We start from the raw sequence: 23,633 nt of genomic DNA on the forward strand, positions 1-23,633 counted from the left end.
CGTTTTGAATTTGTTTTAAAAAGCATTTGCGGATTTTTTGTTAAATCGGGTACATTGTTTAAGACATAAATAAAACAAATTATTATTTATAATAATAATAACAAAGCATACTCATTTTAACAATTTTATTTTTGCAGGTCATTACAATTGTTTGGAGATCGTTTGAATAAGTATGAACTGTAATCCTATGATTTGTAACATATACAGCCATCATTAAAATTGACTTCATATTAAATATAATCATAAGCATGATCTTACATAAAAATCATAGTGATATTTAAAATAATAATAATAATAATAATAACAACAATAATAATAATAATAATAATAATAATAATAATTATAAAAATAAAAATAATAATAATAATAATAATAACATGAAGGTTTAACTTCACGCAGAATAGCTTGGTTAAGTAGAATTCCCCGCGGCGCGGCTGTATCACAATAATAGGTCGGTGGTTAGCGCGGTGTGGGTGAGAGAGCTTGACTTTCCTTTACCGTAGTAGAAAGAGAGAGAGAGAGAGAGAGAGAGAACTAGCGGCTGTTGACAATGGGCGGGGCTTCTTTCTCTTCTCGTTCTGTCAATCAGCCGCGTTGACCCGGACTCGCTGTTTTTTGGCTTGCGCATCTCATTTGCATGTGATTAGTCCCCACTGAGAAGGCCTTTAGTTCATTTCCAGCGTCCTCTGATAAGATCCCACAATTCCTCGCTGCCCTTGCAATACCTGCCGTGCACGCAAAGAAAGCAAAGAGGGAAGGAAGGCAAAGGGAGGGTGGAGAAAAAAAGGGCAACACTTTCCTCAATGCCAAAACAAAAGAGAGAGACCGGCGAGGTGGTATAATGAAAGAAGTCATCTTTTTTTGGTGGGTTTATGTGGCTTGGTCCCCTGGAACCATGCACTTTTTTGTTGTTAAGCAGCCTCTTGTCATGACAGATACCCCAGCAGGTCAGTGGTCAAAGTTGACTCTGAGGTCAGAAGTAACACAGCATGAGACTCCAAATCTAGAGTCTGGTTTGGCAGTGGGCAGTGCTGGCTCTTGGTGTGTGTGTGTTAGGAGGCATGGCTTCTTCAAACTTCTCCAGGTTAGGAATGAAACAATAGAAGGAGGGAATAGCAAATAGGTGATAAAATCCCCACGTCCTACACACACACAGACACACACACTGCTTCACATTACACAATAACCAGTCCATTAAAATCCAAACCAAGAATAAATACTGATATAGGTTGGAGTGCTGGAATGAGAAGAAGGAGGGGTTATTTAAAGCGTGACGACCCCTGACAAAAACCTGGTTCACTGGAGAGATGAATAAAAATTTTAATGGCTCATAAAACACAGCGATTCCTCTCATCTCAGTATTTTTTTCTTTTTGGGACTGCATTATTCCTTGTGATGCCTCTTTTTGTGTGACGAGTGAAAAGCCATTCGACAAGTCCTCTGCTGGAGCTCCATCATGACCAGGAGACAAGAGAGAAAAGGGAGAGCCATGAATTGAAGCCATGATTGGTGAGCAGAGAAGCTCTCTCTTTTTCATACATGCACTGTAAAAAAAAAAAAAAAGGTTTTCTTACTCGAAGCCATTCACATGCAAAGTGCATAGTCATGCGCCCAGCGTGAATGAAAAGGGGGTCCGGATAAAAAGGTCCGGCATTGTCTCTTGATTAAAAACCCTCTCAGCCATATTCTTGTTTGCTCCACCCATGACATGCGCCATTTGCTCCAGTGAAAATGGCCCTGGTGTTGATTCACTCACCAGTCAAGCTGGCCTCGGGGCTAGATAAATAAACAGGCATCTGTTGTTTTATTTAATGCTTACTTCATCCCATCCTTCTTTTGCGTGTTGGGCCAGGGTTGAGGGGCTTCACCGTACTAGTTCCTTTAGTAGAATCCATCATTCACGGAGGAAGAGGTGTACTCTGGCATTAGGTTGGATAGCTCTATACGATGACTTTGTTAGAGGGGTGTATTTTAGGGTTTATTGAGCCACAGCAAGCTTTTCATCCAGCCCGACAGCCGTTGCTCAGTTTTGAAAGAGGCATTTGTGCTTTAACTCTGAGATTCCACTTCTTTTTTTGCTAACTGTACCAACCTCAAAGTTGGTGTTGTCAGAGTTCTCTGCTGAATATGTATCAACGAGTCATGATTCTTGATTCTTTTAAATGAAAGAAAACAACTCTGAAATACTTTGTATTATTTTTATGTTTGTTTTTCTTACTAAAACTACCTGATCGGTGGTAGCTATTCATAAACTCTTAATATAATAATAAAATTGAAACATTAATTGATTTTAATAGCATAAACACTGTCTTTTATCCATTAATTACTACCAAATTAATTATGAAAAAAGAAACTAAGAAACCTAACCGGTTTTTATTACTGCGTCCATATTATACAGAAGCAAAACTCAGCTTTAAAAAGCAGTGCAGCGGCATACATTAGAAGGTGAAAAATACAATATTTGGCCAAAATTATTTAATCATTCCATTTCAAAATCATGAAAATTAATATGGATTCTCCCTGCTTGCCGCTATAACATCCTTCACTCATCCACTCCACTCCAAGGCTTTTTACAAGCTTGTACAAATTGTGCTCATTCATATAATAGATTAATGGGGTTCCTCAGTCGTACACACTGCACACACAGTTGACCATGTATGACTGAGGAACCCCATTAGAACACCTTTGGAATGAACTTGATTGTTGATTGGAATCCAGTCCTTCTCACCCAACAGAATTTAATTGTGTTTAATGGTCCCTGCACTAGCCACTGGGGTTCCTTCACACCAAACTAGTTAAACTAAAGTTCTGTTCCTGGAATGAGAAAGAGCCTACCCCAAATTGTTACAATGTTGGAAGCATATTATTTATTTTATATAATAATATGTGTATAAAATTGGCTAATACACTGGAGCTCAGTAATTAATAGGGGTGTCCATATACTTTTAAGTATACACCCCATAAGAGCTGCAGTTTTGAAGATGCTCTGACCTAGTCATCTAGCCATCACAATTTGGCCCTTGTCAAACTTGCCCATTTTTCCTGCTTCTAACATCAACGTTGAGGATAAAATGTTCAGGTGCTTAATATATCCCACCCACTAACAGGTGCCGTGATAAAGAGATAATCAGTGTTACCTGTCAGAGGTCATAATGTTATGCCTAGTCGGTGTACACACACATGCATTTTTTATTTTAAATTATTTTTAATGATGTAAGATTATTACATAGAACAATGTTTAATGTTCATTATAAAGTTTGCTTTCTGTGGTTAGAGTATATGCATCTACAGTAGTAGTAATAATTCTACAGTGCATACTGTAATACATTCTATATTATAGTATAAACTAGCTAGCTGTTGAGAACAAGCTGTATCTTTTTAACCTATTTTTGTAACTGAACTTTTTATACTTATTTCATACTGCATAATAATGTGCAGCATCATGGTAAATTAGATATTAAAACAGCAATGCATTTTTTAACAAAGCTTGATAATTTCTATCGGCCTAATCATATTTTTATGTTTGTTTTTCTTACTAAAACTACCTGATCGGTGGTAGCTATTCATAAACTCTTAATATAATAATAAAATTGAAACATTAATTGATTTTAATAGCATAAACACTGTCTTTTATCCATTAATTACTACCAAATTAATTATGAAAAAAGAAACTAAGAAACCTAACCGGTTTTTATTACTGCGTCCATATTATACAGAAGCAAAACTCAGCTTTAAAAAGCAGTGCAGCGGCATACATTAGAAGGTGAAAAATACAATATTTGGCCAAAATTATTTAATCATTCCATTTCAAAATCATGAAAATTAATATGGATTCTCCCTGCTTGCCGCTATAACATCCTTCACTCATCCACTCCACTCCAAGGCTTTTTACAAGCTTGTACAAATTGTGCTCATTCATATAATAGATTATTTATAATATTAGGTACTGTTGGGTGAGAAGGACTGGATTCCAATCAACAATCAAGTTCATTCCAAAGGTGTTCTAATGGGGTTCCTCAGTCGTACACACTGCACACACAGTTGACCATGTATGACTGAGGAACCCCATTAGAACACCTTTGGAATGAACTTGATTGTTGATTGGAATCCAGTCCTTCTCACCCAACAGAATTTAATTGTGTTTAATGGTCCCTGCACTAGCCACTGGGGTTCCTTCACACCAAACTAGTTAAACTAAAGTTCTGTTCCAGGAATAAGAAAGAGCCTACCCCAAATTGTTACAATGTTGGAAGCATATTATTTATTTTATATAATAATATGTGTATAAAATTGGCTAATACACTGGAGCTCAGTAATTAATAGGGGTGTCCATATACTTTTGACTATATAGTGCAAAGGCAGTTTGGAAAATACAGTTAATCTTTTTACCTGCACAGTGATGTAACTGATTTGTTTTTACATAACTTGTTTTGGGGAGCAATAACTCAAAACATTTTCTACTGCTGGAAAACAGATAAATGTGACTGTTTATCTTTCCATGTTCATTATCCAAGCATCCCTTAAGGTTTTTCTTTAAATGACTTTAGTTGCTCTTGCATTAATTTTATAACGTCTGATTCGTACTGTGGCTCTGTTTTAAGGCTGCAAGCTGAACTTAAAGAATATAAATTTAGTGCATTTGTGTATGGAGCGCGGAGGCCCTTCTCCTGAACCCTGGGTGCCGTGTTCGGTTCATGAGACTGTAAATATACAAGCAAAGACCTGATGTGATAAATCTCCCCAAGCAGAGCCTGCTGTCCTAACACACTGCCATTACAACACAACACAAACTAACACACACTCACTCAGACCACAGATCTCGGCCTTCATTCAAACAATGTTTTACTTGTCCTCTTTTAACAGAGAAATCAGTCATGCCTGGAATGACACGAGATTGAAAACAACACCAGTCTCTGGTTTTTCTGGACTTTAGATAAACCAGGGGATATTAAGTTACATTGCTTTCCAACACAGATCATAGGTCCTAGTGTTCAACTGCTTTTGTAAGGTGTGAAATTTATTACACCACAGTCACAAGCTATATTTTCCATTTACGATTTATAGGCTTCTTTCAGCCAGCCCCTTTGTCCATTTTTACATGTTTATCTGTCAAGTAAGGACCTGAAATTCTTCAATTATTTCTTGGGGCATTTTCAAGGGCATACACACTGGAATTAATAAATAGAGCAGCTTTTTGACATTATTAATAATGAGCTAGTTAAGGATTTGGCAGCCTACGCATATAGGACTTGTTTTGTCTATTCCAGCTTCACCGTGCATTTCTTCCCTAGGACATTTTTATTTTGAATAAAAATATAACAATATGTCTTAGAAATCTTAAGAATAATTACCTCAGAGTAATATGCTAAGTACAATTAAATAGCACATTTTATTCATTATTTTTAATGAATTAAAATGTATTATTAATTAAAAAACAATATATATATATATATATATATATATATATATATATATATATATATATATATATATATATGCATATGCATATGCTGCCAAAACTGCCCTGACCCATCAAGGCATGGACTATCAGACCAGACTTACCAGCATTAACTTCTTCAGCAATTTGAGCTACAGTAGCTCGTCTGTTGGATTGGACCACACGGGCCAGCCTTCACTCCCCACATGCCTTGGCCACCCATGACCCTGTTGCCGGTTTACCACTGTTCCCTCCTTGGACCACTTTTGATAGATACTGACCACTGCACTGCAGGAACACCCCATAAGAGCTGCAGTTTTGAAGATGCTCTGACCTAGTCATCTAGCCATCACAATTTGGCCCTTGTCAAACTTGCCCATTTTTCCTGCTTCTAACATCAACGTTGAGGATAAAATGTTCAGGTGCTTAATATATCCCACCCACTAACAGGTGCCGTGATAAAGAGATAATCAGTGTTACCTGTCAGAGGTCATAATGTTATGCCTAGTCGGTGTACACACACATGCATTTTTTATTTTAAATTATTTTTAATGATGTAAGATTATTACATAGAACAATGTTTAATGTTCATTATAAAGTTTGCTTTCTGTGGTTAGAGTATATGCATCTACAGTAGTAGTAATAATTCTACAGTGCATACTGTAATACATTCTATATTATAGTATAAACTAGCCAGCTGTTGAGAACAAGCTGTATCTTTTTAACCTATTTTTGTAACTGAACTTTTTATACTTATTTCATACTGCATAATAATGTGCAGCATCATGGTAAATTAGATATTAAAACAGCAATGCATTTTTTAACAAAGCTGAAGTCCTAATTAGAGAGGCCACTAAATACCTGTAATATAGAATGTCAGAAGGGTGACACTGGCAGAATGGAAGTAATTGCTCAAATTATCTCACACCAAATGTCATGAACCAGTACATTAAGATGTTATTTGCTAAGAAGCGTATTTTGGAGAAGGAGACATGAGTTAGCACAAGTGTGTGTAATTAAAATAATGCACTCAGAGTGGTTGTAGCAGAAGTATGAAGCTATTTGCTTTAAAGAAATTAACTCTACTATTTCATATATCTTAGTTAAGTCTTACATTCCGGTGGTTAAATCCTTGACAAATATACTTTATATACTAGTATATTACTTCAAAGTCCAAAGGAAATTGAGAGATAATGTGCAATTATTCATTATCTAAACTGTTCAAATACGCTAAATATAACCAGGTTATGTAGAGCAAAAAGAGGCATTAGCAGTTTTCCACAGGAGCTGGTGTCACGTTCAGACACGTTCAAGTCTGCTCCTGTCCGAGTGACGAAGGTATGTGCATCCAGGGCTCCAGCCATTGTCTGCTCAGCAAAATAAAACAGCACCAAGTAGATCACTTTACCCCCTGCGCATCTCTGCCCAATATGAACCTAATCCCATAAAATGCTACCTCTGTGTGTTGGAGTCTTCTATAATTTACGGCTGCTGTCTATGCTGAAAAGCCTGGTCCTTATCTGTAAAATGCTAAGTGAAGTCTACATGCACTGAAGTATCGTTTTGCATTTCTAACAGTTTGTAACAGATCACATTAAGGCAGCTGTGACAATGTGAATTATTATGGCACATGGCAGTTAAAATTAAGCATAAATGGGAATTGCCTTTTAAGTTGTGTTCCTCTGCGTATGCGTACTATTACATGTGCCTCATGATAAGCTCCAGGTGGAAGTTCCTCTATATATAATGGCTTCTCCCTGTTATTCTTATCAGCTTCTTTTGCATAAACACTTGCTTTTTTCTAAAGCTGTGATGCCGGAATGCTCAATACGATCCAGTTTTCCGCTCAAGTGGGATGTCTTCTTTTGTTTTTGGGAACGGCCCACAGCCTTGTGGCATTTTGGGCTTCACGATGAACCCGTAATATAAGAGTGGATTGCTCCAGAGGCGGCGCAATGCCCCTTTTCCGGAGCAAGCCCACCCATAAAATCACTTCATGCACTGGAGGTGCCAGTTAGTAGGCTAGGGGTTCCTCTCATGCATAGCCAACAGGCAGATTCGGATAGTTTCTTGTCTGATCTATTTCCTTTTGTTGCAGATGGCTGGAGCAGATTGTCATATTGTGACTTTCTCTGTTGCAGGCTGCGAATGTTTTGTTTCTTTTGCTACTGCTAGCACTAGGGCCTCACTAAATTCATGGGAAAGTGCTTAATTTCACGGACCCCGTTTTTTAAAAATTACAGATTTCACGGATTTGTGAAGAAAAATGCCACATTTTACGGCAGTCATTAAATAACACTCATAAATTGAATGATAGAACCAATGGAAGCTACAATACACAGCACAGCTTATGTGCTAAACCTAGAACATCAAGCGATGGTGCAAAGCTTCTTGTTCCAAAATTCTTGTCCATGTTTTGACACTCCCACCCCTTCCCCACAAAATTTGTTAGGAGTTTTCCAAACTCACTTATCTGACCTGTGTTTTAGCTGCTTTAGACTTTGACATCTTGGACATTTAGACTTACCGTTTGCTAAATTAGTTGCCATATGATTACTAGGACAACCTCATAGTGCAAATTAACCATTAATTTTTAATTTCACAGCAAATTGCATATTACATGGGTAGCAGCTCTTTTTACGGTCCGTGACGCGATTTTCACAGTCGGGAATTAGGTAGGGCCTCAGCTATTACATGTCTAAATTATTGACTACCAATATTTATTTTAATAATTTCATACAGTGTATAATATTTGTCATTATTTTTAGATAGTAAATAATTTTATTCAGCATTGTTGTGTTATCATTGGTTACAGTTTTTAAAACAAGAAATGAAGCATTTACAGACTATTGTCTTTGACATTGTATCTTAAACAGTGGGCTGTGTATCACAATTGGGCCACACATAAAAATTTAGTGGTCTGTGAACTTAATCTTAAGAAAAGCTGGATTGGGCAGATGTTGCCATCTTAAAAAAAAAGTGAGTTCTTAAAATTATAAGAATTATAAGTTTTTAAAAGGTAAATAAATATTAGTAACAGTACAGATAATTAAAACATTGCTAATAATTCAGTTGATGGCCTATCACATCAGTTGCATCAATGCAGTTGCTACTGCTCACATGTTGGTGACACACAAATTGCAGAAAATTAGTGATAGCTTACACTGATCTCCAAACAAGTATAAAACCACAAATATATTGAATAAGTGTCATATCAAATTAGGTTTTAAATCCCATCCTAATAAAAAACTTGATTTAACACTCACCAATCATGTGGGACTTGTATAAATTATACAGTATAGATTCTATAGATCTATACAATATAGACATTGTATAGATAAATAGGACATTGTATAGATGAAATGTTGTGAATTTCTTATACTGTACAGTGTGGAAAAGTATTTCATATTCAGTGGTACCTTGAAACTCAACATCAATTCATTCTGGGAGTGGCGTTGATTTGAAAAGATGATGAGTTTTAAGGTATTTTTTCCTATAAGGATGTATGGAAACCTGTTAATGCGTTCCATTGTTCTGTGGAATTTATGTATATTTAGGCATATATTTTAGGCTAAAGTTAAATAATGGGGTTGTTTTTGACACTTATACACTAAAATAACTCAAATATAATATAAAAACACTAAAATACAATTGAAAAACAGTTAAAAGTAATAAAAAAAATACAATTAAACCGGCACTTTACCTTTACTTCTTTATTGTGTTCTTATGCTTCTTAATTAGTGGAGCGAACTTATGAGCAGTAATGATTAAGAGAGTTTTAGTGTTTCTTTTAATACATTAAATCACATTAACTTTTTTGTTTTTAACGATAAGCATTTTAGACTCTCTGTGAAAAGCTGATTTTTACCATTTTTTTCAGAACCTTGAGCTGAAACACAATTTTAAAAGTGAAACAGGAGGAAAATCCAGATAAACACAGATACATTTCAGCTTTCAGAGTGGATTTGACTGTTATTCCACACAAATGCATGTGGAATTTGTCTCATATTCGCACTTTAATGACGTTTTACCGCACCACTCAAGCCAAGCACTGAACAAAGCAGCAGTCGCACACATGTTGAGTTTAAGGGAAATGTTGAGTTTAAGGATACAAATTTATTCACAAAGGGTGTTGAGTTTTTGAGTTTATTTTGAGTTTAGGGGACGTTGAGTTACAAGGTACTACAGTATTCACTTCAAATTTACATACAAGGTCTTACACACAAGGTTCTTATTATTGGCTAGGCCATGTAAGCACATCCTCTTTTTAGAGACTATTTTGTTGTTTTTATGTTTGTTATCTTGTTCAAACTTCCTGATTTATTTTGTCTTCTTTAGTGTGTCCTGGTACTGTAATGCAATTAATTGCTTACAGTTTATAATGTAAAGCAATTAATTTTCTGGCTTCTAAGAAATAGCGTTTGCAGTTTGTATTTTATCCAGAACCGGTCTGAGGTGCAAACTGCTGTCATGTTTTACTGAGAAAACTTCCCGTGAAATAAATTGTGCTGCTTTTGTGTGACAGAGCTGTGAGGCAATTTCTCAGCCTAAAGTCTTAGCCTGCCGTCTGCTCTGAGAGCTGGAACTGGAGCTGCTTCCGCAGAGGAAAAGCCAGCAACGGTCACAACACACCACAGCCATGATCCATGACAGCTCATACATCCGTATGCGGTAACACACATACATTTACAGCACAATGCTGTACTCCAAGAATTGGCCTTAACATCGGCCACTACCAAATCACATGAAGCTATGATGGATGTCCACTTAGGCAGCAATCGATTAATTAAGAGGAGCCCTGCATCTGTTCTGTATATCAGATATTCTAAACGAACTACAGTAGATAATAATGTGTCCACACTATAAATAAACCTGAGGTAATCTCTGGTAGTGATAGATAGTACTTAAAAATTGGTAAGTACTAAACCATGACCTTGTATAAAATCAGCAGAATTGTAATGCTCTTCATTATTATTGATTTTTTATTTCAAAATAGCAAAGCGGTAAATGACATTGAGTTAACTGGTCATTTCAAACAAGTAAGTAACCATCTAATATAGTAAATACACTAAAATTACCTTAAAACTTCACTTCTTTATTCTCATTAAGATATCTAATATATGTATATATACATTTACTGTCCATTTTATCAGCTCCACTTACAATATAGGAGCACTTTGTAGTTCTACAATTACTGACTGTAGTCCATCTGTTTCTCTACATGCTTTGTTAGCCCCCTTCCATGCTGTTCTTCAATGGTCAGGACTCTCACAGGACCAAGACTAGGTATTTTTTGGGTGGTGGGTCATTCTCAGCACCACAGTGACACTGACATGGTGGTGGTGTGTTATTGTGTGTTGTGCTGGTATGAGTGGACACAGCAATGCTGATGGAGTTTTTAAACACCTCACTGTAACTGCTGGACTAAGAATAGTCCACCAACCAAAAATATATCCAGCCAACAGCGCCCCGTGGGCAGCGTCCTGTGACCACTGATGAAGGTCTAGAAGATGACCAACTCAAACAGCAGCAATAGATGAGCGATCGTCTCTGACTTTACATCTACAAGGTGGACCAACTAGGTAGGAGTGAGGTAATAGAGTGAGTGGACACGGTATTTAAAAAGTGTCTGATCCACTCATACCAGCACAACACACACTATCACACCACCACCATGTCAGTGTCACTGCAGTGCTGAGAATGATCCACCACCTAAATGATACCTACTCTGCAGTGGTCCTGTGGGGGTCCTGACCATTGAAGAACAAGGTGAAAGCAGGCTAAAAAAGTATGTAGAGAAACCGATGGACTACAGTCAGTAAAAAAGAAATCTATCATTATAACAGTGTAGATAATATTACCAAATGAATAAAATAGTTACTATTTGAATGGAATAATTTTTACTAGCTCCAATGCCTGTGTACCTTTTGATGTTTTCAGTGGTGGACAGCAGTTAGCATGGGCACATTAACTGGTCTGTGAATATGCAGGTCCATACACAGAAGGGTTTTATGTTGTAACACATTCATCTCTTCAGCATTATTACAATTATCTGCAATTCTAAAGTCTTCATGTAGTCTTCATGTTGTCAGGTAATACTGAGTTTTGGCTGCCCAACACCCTGTTGGCGGTTTGTGGCTTGTTCTCCCTCTGGTCACTGTTGATGGGTACTTACCCTGACGGCCTGAAAGCACCCCTTGCTGGGTATCAGATTCATGTTTGATCCTTTGCTATAGGAACTGCAGCAGCTTCAACAAAGAATGGTTATGAACAGGAGTCTAGGGAAAGTCAATATACAGGCAGTAGTTACTAACTTTTGGAATTGGTTTAATGTCACACTATCTCCAATTCAACTTACTTGCATGTCTTTGGACTATGGGAGGAAACCAATGCAGACACGGGGAGAACATGTAAACGCCACACAGAAAGGACCCAGACCGCCCTACCTGGGGATCGAACCCAGGACCTTTTTGCTGTGAGGCAACAGTGCTACCCACTGAGCCACCGTGATGCCCAGATCAACATATAACATTGCTTATTGACATGTTTTGATCCACCACATATGCTATTGCTGTAAAACATTTGCTGTGCCTTCTCATGTGTACATAGCTGTTTAACACACAGAAAAATAATAAGTAATCCAGATTAAAACCAAAGCACAGGCTGAAAGTATTTATAGACACGGAGCATCTGATTGGTCTAGCATCTTTGTGTCAAGTAAACTAATGGTTTTAGACTGGATTCGAGTTCTGACAATTAAGGCATATTGTAAGAAACTCAATGTCAATGTTACAATGTTATGGCAATAAGAGTAAGTGGCTGTTTGAGGTTAGCATTCTGTTTCCCAGGTGAGCTGAGACATGAAGTCAGATCCATACTACTAGTAGTGTTTCATCCACTAAAGCCACTACAGCACTGCAGAAACATATTAGTTTAGACCAATTAACAGATAGATATTTTATTAATCCCAAAGGAAATTAAGGATGTCTGAGTTCCTCTGGGATGGGGTGTGTTATGCCGACGCGACCCATTGTTTAAAGTGCTAGTAGGTCATCCATATTATGCAACTACCTTTAATAAAAGAAAGTTCCATATCCATAGGATACACAAAACACACTGAATACACACTAAAATGTGTAGAAAAGACAAGAAAAGGAAAGAAAAATGCAGCATAAAGGTACTGCAACACTGAGTAATACTAGTCATCTCTCTTAATGACTCCCAGATCAGACCGTCTGATAATGTAAGACACCTTGGTGTCATCCTGGATAACCAGCTGACCTTCTCTCCTCATGTCGTCAACATGACATGAGCATGCCGGTTCCTCCTCTACAACATCAGGAAGATTCGGCCATTTCTCTCCATGGAAGCCGCTCAGATTCTTGTCCAGTCACCTGTAATCTTACGGCTGGACTACTGCAACTCCCTCCTGACAGGTGCTCCTATGTCCACTATTAAACCCTTGCAGCTCACTCAAAATGCAGCTGCTAACCTGGTTTTTAACCAACCTAAACACTGCCACATCACCCCACTGCTGCATTCTCTTCACTGGCTTCCTGTAGCTGCACGCATTCAGTTTCTTGAAGCTACCTTCAAGATCTAATAAAACCCCGCTCTGTACCACGCAATCTCTGTGCCACTAGTCTTGCTCGACTTGATCTTCCACCCAGAACTCGAGGAAGACGAGCATCAAGGCTCTTCTGTGTACTTGCACCCAAGAACATCTGAGTCTCTCGCTGTCTTCAAATGACGATTAAAACCCCACCTCTTTACTGAGCACTTAAGCTGACATGTACTTACTTATTAACACTCCTATTCTACTAACATTCCTAGTCTACTTAAACTAGTGTAAAGTAATGTCTATTATGGAAGCAAGTCTGTAAGTCACTCTGGATAGGAGCTTCTGCTAAATGCCAAAAATGTAAATGTAATACAGCTGAAATTGAGATGATAGGCAAAATGTATAAAATGCATAAATATTTATGATACTGTAAAGAAATATGGCTGTATAAACTCATAATTAATCATATTTTGGCCTAAAATCATTATTATCAACACAGAAAGCATGGCATGTCACAGATCTATTGACAAAAATATTTAGTTTAGAACTAAATTCCATGTTTCAACACCATTAAAGTGAGAGAAGAGTTTTGTTTATGCTTCAATTATAAAATCTAGAATAATGTTTCTCTGATATCAGAGTTAAATAAATGTTAAATAATAATAACATGGCATAAACTAATTTGATGTGGGTTTGGAAGAGACTAAAATAAAACCCCAATAAGACAGACAAAATTAATAATAATAATAAAAAAGATTGTCTGCAAAATGACATTTCAAAATACTGGTAATGATATTTTAAAAAATGCCTGGAACTGCCTGTACAATTCGAAGAAACCAAGTCATAAGCAAAAAACTATGAAACTATACACACACACATGCACACACCCTCATTAGTAGGTGCAGGTTCAGCCTAGGTCGTTTAGGCAGTAGACTAAAGAACTGAAGGTGTAGTGGAGTGGATCAGCACCCAGTGTGCCTTTGCATGGCTGCAGATGCACAGCAAAGCCATTACAAGTGACCTTCGACCCCACCCCCACCCTGGGGTGAAATGGCGAGTCTGGTCTCGCTGCCTTCTTTCAAGAAAGAAAGAAAAGAAGGGAGAAAAGAAGGAGACAGGAGGAGTTATCTACTGACCCATCCTTCATCTGTGTCACAAAATCGCAGCCCCTCGCGGCTCCAGGCTTCTCCTGTGGCTATGCAGATGAGAGAGGCGGCTTTGAAAAATGAATTTTAATCACTCTGGGAATCTCCAATTACCGAGCTGCTACCCGCCGTGAATCTGTCTGCTCGGGACTTGTTCCAGAAATGACAAAGTAGCTTCGGTATAGCCACACTCTCTCATGAACACACACACACATACGCACTGTCGTCTGGGCCTCTATCTGTCCTCCACTGAGGTACAGTTGCCCCAGTTTCTTCAAGGTCTGTGTGATTCTTCAACACTGTTACTCCTAGGACATAACATTGTGGGTGACTCTAAAGTACTCCTTCAATGACTGGCATTGGCACAGAATGATGAACCCAGCATGTTAAAAATGTACAGCCTATAAAACAAAGTAAACTATATATATTTTTTTGTCTTTAAAAATATATTCCAAGGGTGAAACAGTAGTGCAGTTAATAGGGTAGATTTAACCTTACCCTCAACTCTCCAGTCTATTGCCCAAACAGCCCAGGCTGGACCTGCACTTACTAATAAGTTTATGATAGGAAACTCTGTATGGAGTTTGGCATGCTTCCTCCAGGTACTTTGATTTCCTCCCACCCCCTGGCTACTCTAAATAGCTCCTAGGTTTAAGCAAATGGGTTAGGGATTGATGCCTTGTGATGGATTGGTGCCCTGTCCAGAATGTATTCCTGCCCTACTACATGTATGCTCTACACATAACAACTGTACATATTTCAAAATGATCTTGAATTTTAAGAACTGTAATGTAGAGTAGGAACACTATACTTTTCAGCGTGCTATTTTGCAATTAGACATCAGTGTGACAATGCCGGGTACATTAAAAGTGGTAATAATAATTTGAGTATGTCTATGAGTCCAGAGGAAGAAGAGACACATTCTTTAGTAGAATTTATTATTTTATTAACCTGAACACAAATAATATAATATGTAGTGATGAAGTCAACTGTACAGAACACTATGCCACAGAGCACTGTATGGAACATGGTGTGTTTGTGCTTAGTTATCTTGTTTTTTTGTTTATGTCTGGCAATCGATCAATGGGACTGGACAGCTCACTGTGAAAACAACACTGTGTTACAAAACTAGTAAAGGTTATATCACAAATGTAGTCACTTTGCCAAATTCAAGTGCACAATATGTGTTTATGTGCTGGTATTAATTTCCTTTGGGATTAATAAAGTATCTATCTATCTATCTATCTATCTATCTATCTATCTATCTATCTATCTATCTATCTATCTATCTATCTATCTATCTATCTATCTATCTATCTATCTATCTATCTATCTATCTATCTATCTATCTATCTATCTATCTATCTATCTATCTATCTGACATTAAATAAATAGGGAAAACTGGGGACACAAATCCTTCAAAGGAAAAAAACACTGGTCTTACGTGCAGTCTTGATATCGGCACCCTGATCTGGGCTAATATTCAAATGTAAATATTAAACAAGACAAATCAGAGCGCTACGCGAAGGCCTTTTGTTCGGAGGCACTGGGAAAGCAGTCACCCTGAAACAATGAGCAGAATTAGCATGCAGCAGCCCTGGAGCGCTGTGCCGTCTCACAGTGACGAATGCTCCTCTCCTGCTGCGAGGGTCACCGCAGAAGATCCTTCTCACACAGTGGCAGCCTGGCACATGGCTCTCAAAGATGCTGAAAGTAAATTTCAAACATTAAAGGTTAAGTTGCTGACAAATCCAAATACATATCCGATTAGAATTTTAAATAACAGCATATCTGGAGAATGATTTCAGGTATTGATATCTCTCATGACAGGATATGTGGACATAAACAGGCACAATGACTACAAAGAATAAATAATTACCTCTCCATTCACTATCTATAATTTTGTGCATTAAAAAACCCTCACGAACAGTATGAAAAATGCAAAGAAATTGCAGCGTTTTATATCATTACAGACTGTATGAACCCAGGAGCCCAAGATATTTCATGTTTTGTCTGGTCAACACACCACCAAAATACACTGTATCATATAAGTTTGGACATTAGGTCAAATGCATTGGTAATTACTGTTACTACAATTAGTGTTATTACTACAATTACTGTTTATTTAATATGAATAAAGTATGAATAAAATTATATTATTATGTATGCCACATTTTCTCTAATATGGTAAATGCAGATAAAAAGAAAAAGGAAATAAAGAAATAAAGAAAAAAGAATATAGAAAGAAAGAAAGAAAAAAGAAATAAGAAAGAAAAAAGAAAGAAAAAAGAAAGAAAAAAGAAAAAAAGAAAGAAAGAAAAGAAAAAAGAAAAAGAAAGAAAAAAGACAGGAAAAAAACAAAGAAAGAAAAGAAAGTAAGAAGAAAGAAAGAAAAGAAAGAAAAAAGAAATGATGAAAAAAAATAAAAAAGAAAGAAAAATATAAGAGAAAAAAAAATAAAAAGAAAGAAAGAAATAAAGCAAAAAGAAACAAAGAAAAGAAAAACAGAAGAAAAATAAGAAAGAAATGAAGTAAACAAACAAAGCACGAAAGAAAAAAAAGAAAGAAAAGAAAGAAATAAAAGAAAGAAAGATGAAAGAAATTAAAAATAAAAGAAAGAAAAGAAAGAAAGAAAAATGAAAGACAGAGAAATAGAAAAAAAAGAAACAAAGAATGAAAGAAAGAAAAGAAAAATAAAAGAAATTAAACATTAAAAAGAAAGAAAAGAAAGGAAAAAAGAAACAAAAACAGAAAGAAAGAAAGAAAAAAATGAGAAAAAAAGAAAAAGAAAAAAGAAAAAGAAATAAAGAAAACAAACAAAGAATGAAAGAAAAAAAAGAAAAGAAAGAAAGAAAAGAAAGATAAAAGAAATTAAAAAGAAAGAAAAAAGAAAGAAAAAAGAAAAAAAAAGGAAAAAAGAAAGAAAAAAAGAAAGAAAAAAAGAAAAAGATAGAAAAGAAAGAAAAATTAAAGAAAGAAAAGGAAGAAAGAAAAAAATAAAAGAAAGAAGTAGAAAAATAAATTATGAAAGAAAAAAATGAAAAAATGAAAGAAAGAAAAGGAAGAAAGAAAAAAGAAAGAAAAGAAAAATGTAAGAAAGAAAACAAGAAAGAAAAAAAAAAGAAAGAAAAAAAAGGAAAGAAAGACAAAAGAAAGTAAAGAAAAAAGAAAGAAAGAAAGAAAGAAAAAAAACATCAAAGAAAAAAGAAAGAAAAAAGACAGAAGGAAAAGAATAAAAAAAGAAAGAAAAGAAAGATAAAAAATAAAAAGAAAGAAAAAAAGAAAGAAAAAAGAAAGAAAGAAAAAAGAAAAAAAAAGAAAAACAAAAAAGAAAAATGAGAAAAAAAAAAGAAAGATCGAAGAAATTAAAAAGAAAGAAAGAAAGGACAGAAAGAAAGAAAAATTAAAGAAAAAATAAAGAAAAAATAAAGAAATAAAAAAAAGAAAATAATGAAAAAAGCACAAAAGAAGGAAAGATGAGAAAAGAAAGAAAAGAAAGAAAAAAGAAAGAAAGAAAATAAAGAAAAAAGAAAGAAAGGAAAAAGAAAGAAAGAAAAGAAAGAAAGAAAAGAAAGAAAAAAATAAAATAAATTAAAAAGATTGAAAAACAGAAAAAAACTAAGAAATAAAAAATAAAAAAACAAAGTAAAAAAAAATTAAGAAAATAAAAAAATAGAAAAAAGAAAAGAAAGAAAAAAGGAAAAAAGAAGGAAAAAGAAAAAAAGATTAAAGAAAGAAAGAAAAAAAACTAAAAAGAAAGAAATGAAAGAAAAAAGAAGGAGAGAAAGAAAAAAGAATGAAAAAAGAAAGAACGAAATAAAAATAAAGAAAATAGAAAGAAAGTAAAAAAAAAAAAAGAAACAATCAGACTGGTGCCCTGTACATGTTATACCTAATACTTCAGATGATTAAAGAAATAAATAATTTCATGCCTTTTTTTAATTTACATTTACCTTAAAAAGCCCAATACAGGTCTAATCCCAGTCCAAGGCAAGAATACCCTGGACAGGGCCCCAATTCATGCAGGGCTTTTGCTGTCCACCTTCACTTAAACATAGCTAACTATGTCTGTGTAGGTGCCCTGCTGGCCGATACCACCACTGACATTTGAACCCAGATTTCAGCAGTTGTGGGCAAGCGTAATAGACTGCTGTGCCACCTTAGTGCCTTAGATAAACACAAAAAGGGGCAATTTGATTTAAACAAGCTGTCTAATAAAAATAATAGAAAAGAATAATTACACTTACCGCATGAGGTTCTTTAAAATGTAACTTCAGTACTACTCACAGTATTTATGTGGTACTTACTTCAAAATAGCAATAATTATCCTATATTACTTAGTTATTATGTTAACTTAGATGAAAGTATTGTTAAGTAATTCTGAAAATATTTCAAGGACATATGATGAAAGACTTTAGGATTGCCAAAGGCTTGGGGTGGGAGATGCATTAGAAAATACAGATGTGCACCACACACACACACACACACACACACTCTCGCACAGCAATATAAAATGCATAAACAAAGATGACAAGTTGAGATTAATGAATGTCCCACAGAGAAACCGCAATTTAATTGTCAGGCATCACAGAGCCTGAACTTTAGCAGCATGTTCATGAAAGGTTCCCTGGGTCTTAACTGCTTTTAATTGATTGCGACTGCAAAAACTAATAATAATTAAATAAAAGCTATACATATTACATCGTTCAGCAGTGTGTGGCTTGTGGAAAACTTAATAGGTTGCACATAGAAAACCTGAGGAATAAAAGACAGAAGGTTTTTATTTAAGCATAAAATGAAGGCACAATTTTGACCAGTACTACATTTACATTTTTGGCATTTAGCATACGTTGTTATCCAAAGCAACTAACACTACTCTGACAGTATATTGTCTAAGCAATTGAGGATTAAGGGCCTTGCTCAGGGGCCCTTGTGATTCTAGTCCAGTACCTTAACCACTAGGCTACAACTGCCCTTTACTATGCAATAGTAAGTAAAAATGTCATTTTTGTTCCACAAAATACTACAGAACTTTAAATGAGTCTGCCACCCTGACCCTTTTCCTCTATCTGCCACACACATATACACTCATTCAGGCCTAGACAAACATGCCCATTGTTTGACCAAAGCTTTTCTTTTCTTTTCACATCTCCCCTACATCTGTAGAGTCTCAGATTTGGTAAGGTATAGTAAATTCAACAACTTACAAGACACACAAATAACAAACGTGAAATATGAGGCAAGAGGATAAAAGGTCACTGAAATTGCCTTTATCATATGGATTGCAGTAATCATGGTTTGTTATTGTGGCTGCGAGGACGGCTTTGGTGGTGAAAATTTGTCCATTGAGCTGTCCAGATTTCTCATACATCTCTCAACTGTTATCAACATTTCACTGAATTAAATTCACGAGGGCATGAAAGGTCGGAACCTTGAACGTTTCTGTCATTTTCGGGCTGGTTTGTACGTTTCTCCCACCACCTAGAGACCTACATATTTCCAGCCAGAGCTCAGAGTTTACAGTGAAGTCCAAAGCAAGCTAAGCTGACAGCGCCCTTGCACTCTTGGCTTGGAAAAGATGCCCTTTTGGCACTGGGTCACCCAGTCTCTCTGTGACTTAGTGGGAAAGAATGTTAGAGACTTACTATGAAGAAATACAAATAAACATGATTAATGTACACTTACTTCATTGTGCAGTACCCTACAGTATAATATGGTGCACATCCAAATCCATATGTGCCATACATAGTACATTAATGCCTGTGTCTAACCGCATACGTACACCGATCAGCCATAACATTAAAACCACCTCCTTGTTTCTACACTCACTGTCCATTTTATCAGCTCCACTTACCATATAGAAGCACTTTGTAGTTCTACAATTACTGACTGTAGTCCATCTGTTTCTGTGCATACTTTGTTAGCCCCCTTCCATGCTGTTCTTTAATGGTCAGGACCCCCACAGGACCACTACAGAGGAGGTATTATTTAGTGGATCATTCTCAGCACTGCAGTGACACTGACATGGTGGTGGTGTGTTAGTGTGTGTTGTGCTGGTATGAGTGGATCAGACACAGCAGCGCTGTTGGACTTTTTAAATACTGTGTCCACTCTATTAGACACTCCTACCTAGTTGGTCCACCTTGTAGATGTAAAGTCAGAGACAATCGCTCATCTATTGCTGCCGTTTCAGTTGGTCATCTTTGAGATCTTCATCAGTGGTCACAGGACACTGCCCCCGGGGCGCTGTTGGCTGGATATTTTTGGTTGGTGGACTATTCTCAGTCCAGCAGTGACAATCAGGTGTTTAAAAACTTCAGCAGCGCTGCTGTGTCTTATCCACTCTTACCAGCACAACACACAGTAACACACCACCACCACCATGTCATTGTCACTGCAGTGCTGAGAATGATCCACCACATAAATAATACCTGTTCTGTGGTGGTCCTGTGGGGTCCTGACCATTGAAGAACAGCATGAAAGGGGGCTAACAAAGTATGCAGAGAAACAGATGGACTACAGTCAGTAATTGTAGAACTGAAAAGTGCTTCTATATGGTCAGTGGAGCTGATAAAATGGACAGTGAGTGTAGAAACAAGGAGGTGGTTTTAATGTTATGGCTGATCAGTGAATGTCCATATAAGGACGTGGAGTTAGCTGAAGGTTAAGCTGTAATTGAGACATTGAGACATTACAAATTCTGTAAACAACAGCAGTAGCCACAACAGTACAATTTTCGGTTGTCTTTCATTTTCTGTGCTCCCCTTTCCAACACTTTGATAAAACCTACTGCCTGCAGTCAGAGTTTAAATATTGTCCCTTTCCAGTAGGTGTTGCATTTAAACACTGTTCTGCACCATTTCTCACTCCATCCATACAACCCACTTTGGCACACATAGTCTAACTAAACTAAATAACTAAATTTAGCATGGTAATGTTATGTAGCATGGTAGTGCTGACAGTGTTTATAGCTGAACTGCTTTAATAAGCCTACCATAATGTAATGGTAATGCCAAGCTCCTGGTAACAACAATGCATGAGTTCTGGGGGTTCAAATTATTGTATTAATAATAAAAATAATAATAATAATAATAAATTAAAAATAATAATAATAATAATAATAAATAAGAATGTACAAAATACCATCCTACAGTGTGGAAACGGCTGCTGGTGTACTTTCTAAATGACACCGTAGAACAACGCTGACAGTGTTTATAGTCGAACTGCTTTAATAAGCCTACCATAAGTCACTCAGTGGACGCCTGGCTGTGGAGCCTTCGTCGACGCTTTGATGTGGAGGTTAAGGATGAAGTAGCACTAATGAACTGGATGCAGGTAACTCCATCTGTGGATCAAAAGTAAACAGAAGCACTCTGAAGGCCTGCCAAGAACCTTGCCCTTATTTGGCTATTAGCTGAGAGTGGCTAATAGTGGCTTCTGCTTGTGGGGAAAGTGTACGGCTGTGTTGCTGGATTGACTTGCATTAAATCATCTCTACTTCTGTGTAGTTCATAAATAAAATGGTGGGTTCAGCTGAAAGAAGGATGAGGTACATACACTGTTTCCTGAAAAGTTGGGACATTCTGTAAAACACATGGAAAAAGAAGAATCTGTTCATTTTCTTCAATCTTCATTGAGAAAAACTGAGAAAAACAGAAAAAAAAATTGATGCTTTCACTGATCAACCTTATTGTATTTTGTAAATATAAACACATTTAGAATTTGTGCCTGCAACACACTCCAAAAAGTGCAAAATAAGAGTAAAAAGTTGATAGAATATTGAAGGAACGGTGTTTTGAAACATTTCACAATAAGCAGGTGAATTGGTAACAGGTGAGGGAATCATGATTGGGTATAAAAGGAGGATCCACCAAAGTCTCAGTCTGTACAAGCAATAATGGGTCGTGGCTCACCACTGTATTCCAAACTTTATAACAGTATTGTCAATCAAAATAAAGAAATACATTTATCAATGCAGATTGCAAATAATTGAGGTATTTTACTGTGTACCTTACATAAAATTCAGGAAATCTGGAGAAATCTCAATATAGGGCAAAAAAGTGCTTGCAGCCCAAATCTCTCAGCTGTTGAAAATGTATGGCTCATCATGAAGTGGAGAATCAGACTATGCCAACCACGGACGGTTGAAGTCTCGTATGAAGCAAGAATAGAGAAAAATTCAACTTGAAAAGCTGCAATAATTAGTGTCATCAGTTCTCAACCCATTAAAAAGCCTCGTTAATAAGAAAGGTGATGGAACACAGTACTAAACATGCCTCCGTCCCAACTTTAAGTGTGCTGCAGGCATCAGATTCTTCTTTTTACTGCATTTTACAAAATGTCTCAACTTTTCCGGTTTGTAGAAATGAAACTGTGTGTAGCAAAAAAAAAAATAGTTAAAATATTTTAATACAGACAGTAAAACTAAAAAAAATATATATATATTATTATTATTATCATTATTATTATTGCTGTTGTTGTTTATTATTATTATTGTTTGGGTCATTATTATTATTATTATTATTATTATTGTTTACTATCATTATTGTTTGGGGCATTATTATTATGATTATGATTATGATTATGATTATGATTATGATTATGATTATTATTATTATTATTATTGTTGTTGTTTATTATCATTATTGTTTGGGACATTATTATTTTTATTATTATTATTAGTAGTAGTAGTAGTAATAATAATAATAATAATAATAATAATAATAATCATAATCATAATCATAATCATAATCATAATCATAATCATAATCATAAATAAGAATGTACATCTTACAGCAAAGCTTAAGAACAAATTACTCTGGTCATTTAAAATATCATCCTACAGTGTTGAATTGGTGTCATCAGTTTTCAACCCATTAAAAAGTCTCATTAATAAGAAATGTGATGGAATACAGCACTGAACATGCCTCCGTCCCAACTTTAAGTGTGTTGCAGGCATCAGATTCTTCTTTTTACTGCCTTTTACAAAATGTCTCAACTTTTCCGGAAATAAGGTTTGTAGAAAGGACACTGTGTGTGGCTAAGAAATAAATAGTTAAAATATTATAATACAGACAGTAAAACTGTTGATCCGATAGTCTTTGCCTGGAGCTAAAGCTCAATTAAAGTTATAAACAGGAAAAGAGGATTTACTTAGCATGTTATATTAGTACTGTGGCACTCTATATTGGCACTGTGGCACTAACATGCAGAAAAGTGTTATAGGTTGAGCAGGTGAAGACAGCTGTGGCAGGCAAAAGCAGTGTCATGTATTGATGTTTCCATGCTTCCATCGACCTGCTGCGACACGCCAAACAGCACAATTACACATTAATTTATTCCAGCAGCAAGTGTGCAAGGCGTATGTTAACATGCACAGCTAAAACGCAAATTTAAGGTGTTTTGTTGCACTTTTATTGCTGAGAGGTTGTCAGTTCAAGCTGTATTAAAAAACGCACTTGCTAATGATTTATGGAAATGTGAGAGGTTG

Source organism: Trichomycterus rosablanca, chromosome 5, assembly GCF_030014385.1.
Source record: "Trichomycterus rosablanca isolate fTriRos1 chromosome 5, fTriRos1.hap1, whole genome shotgun sequence".
NCBI classification, from domain to species: domain Eukaryota; kingdom Metazoa; phylum Chordata; class Actinopteri; order Siluriformes; family Trichomycteridae; genus Trichomycterus; species Trichomycterus rosablanca.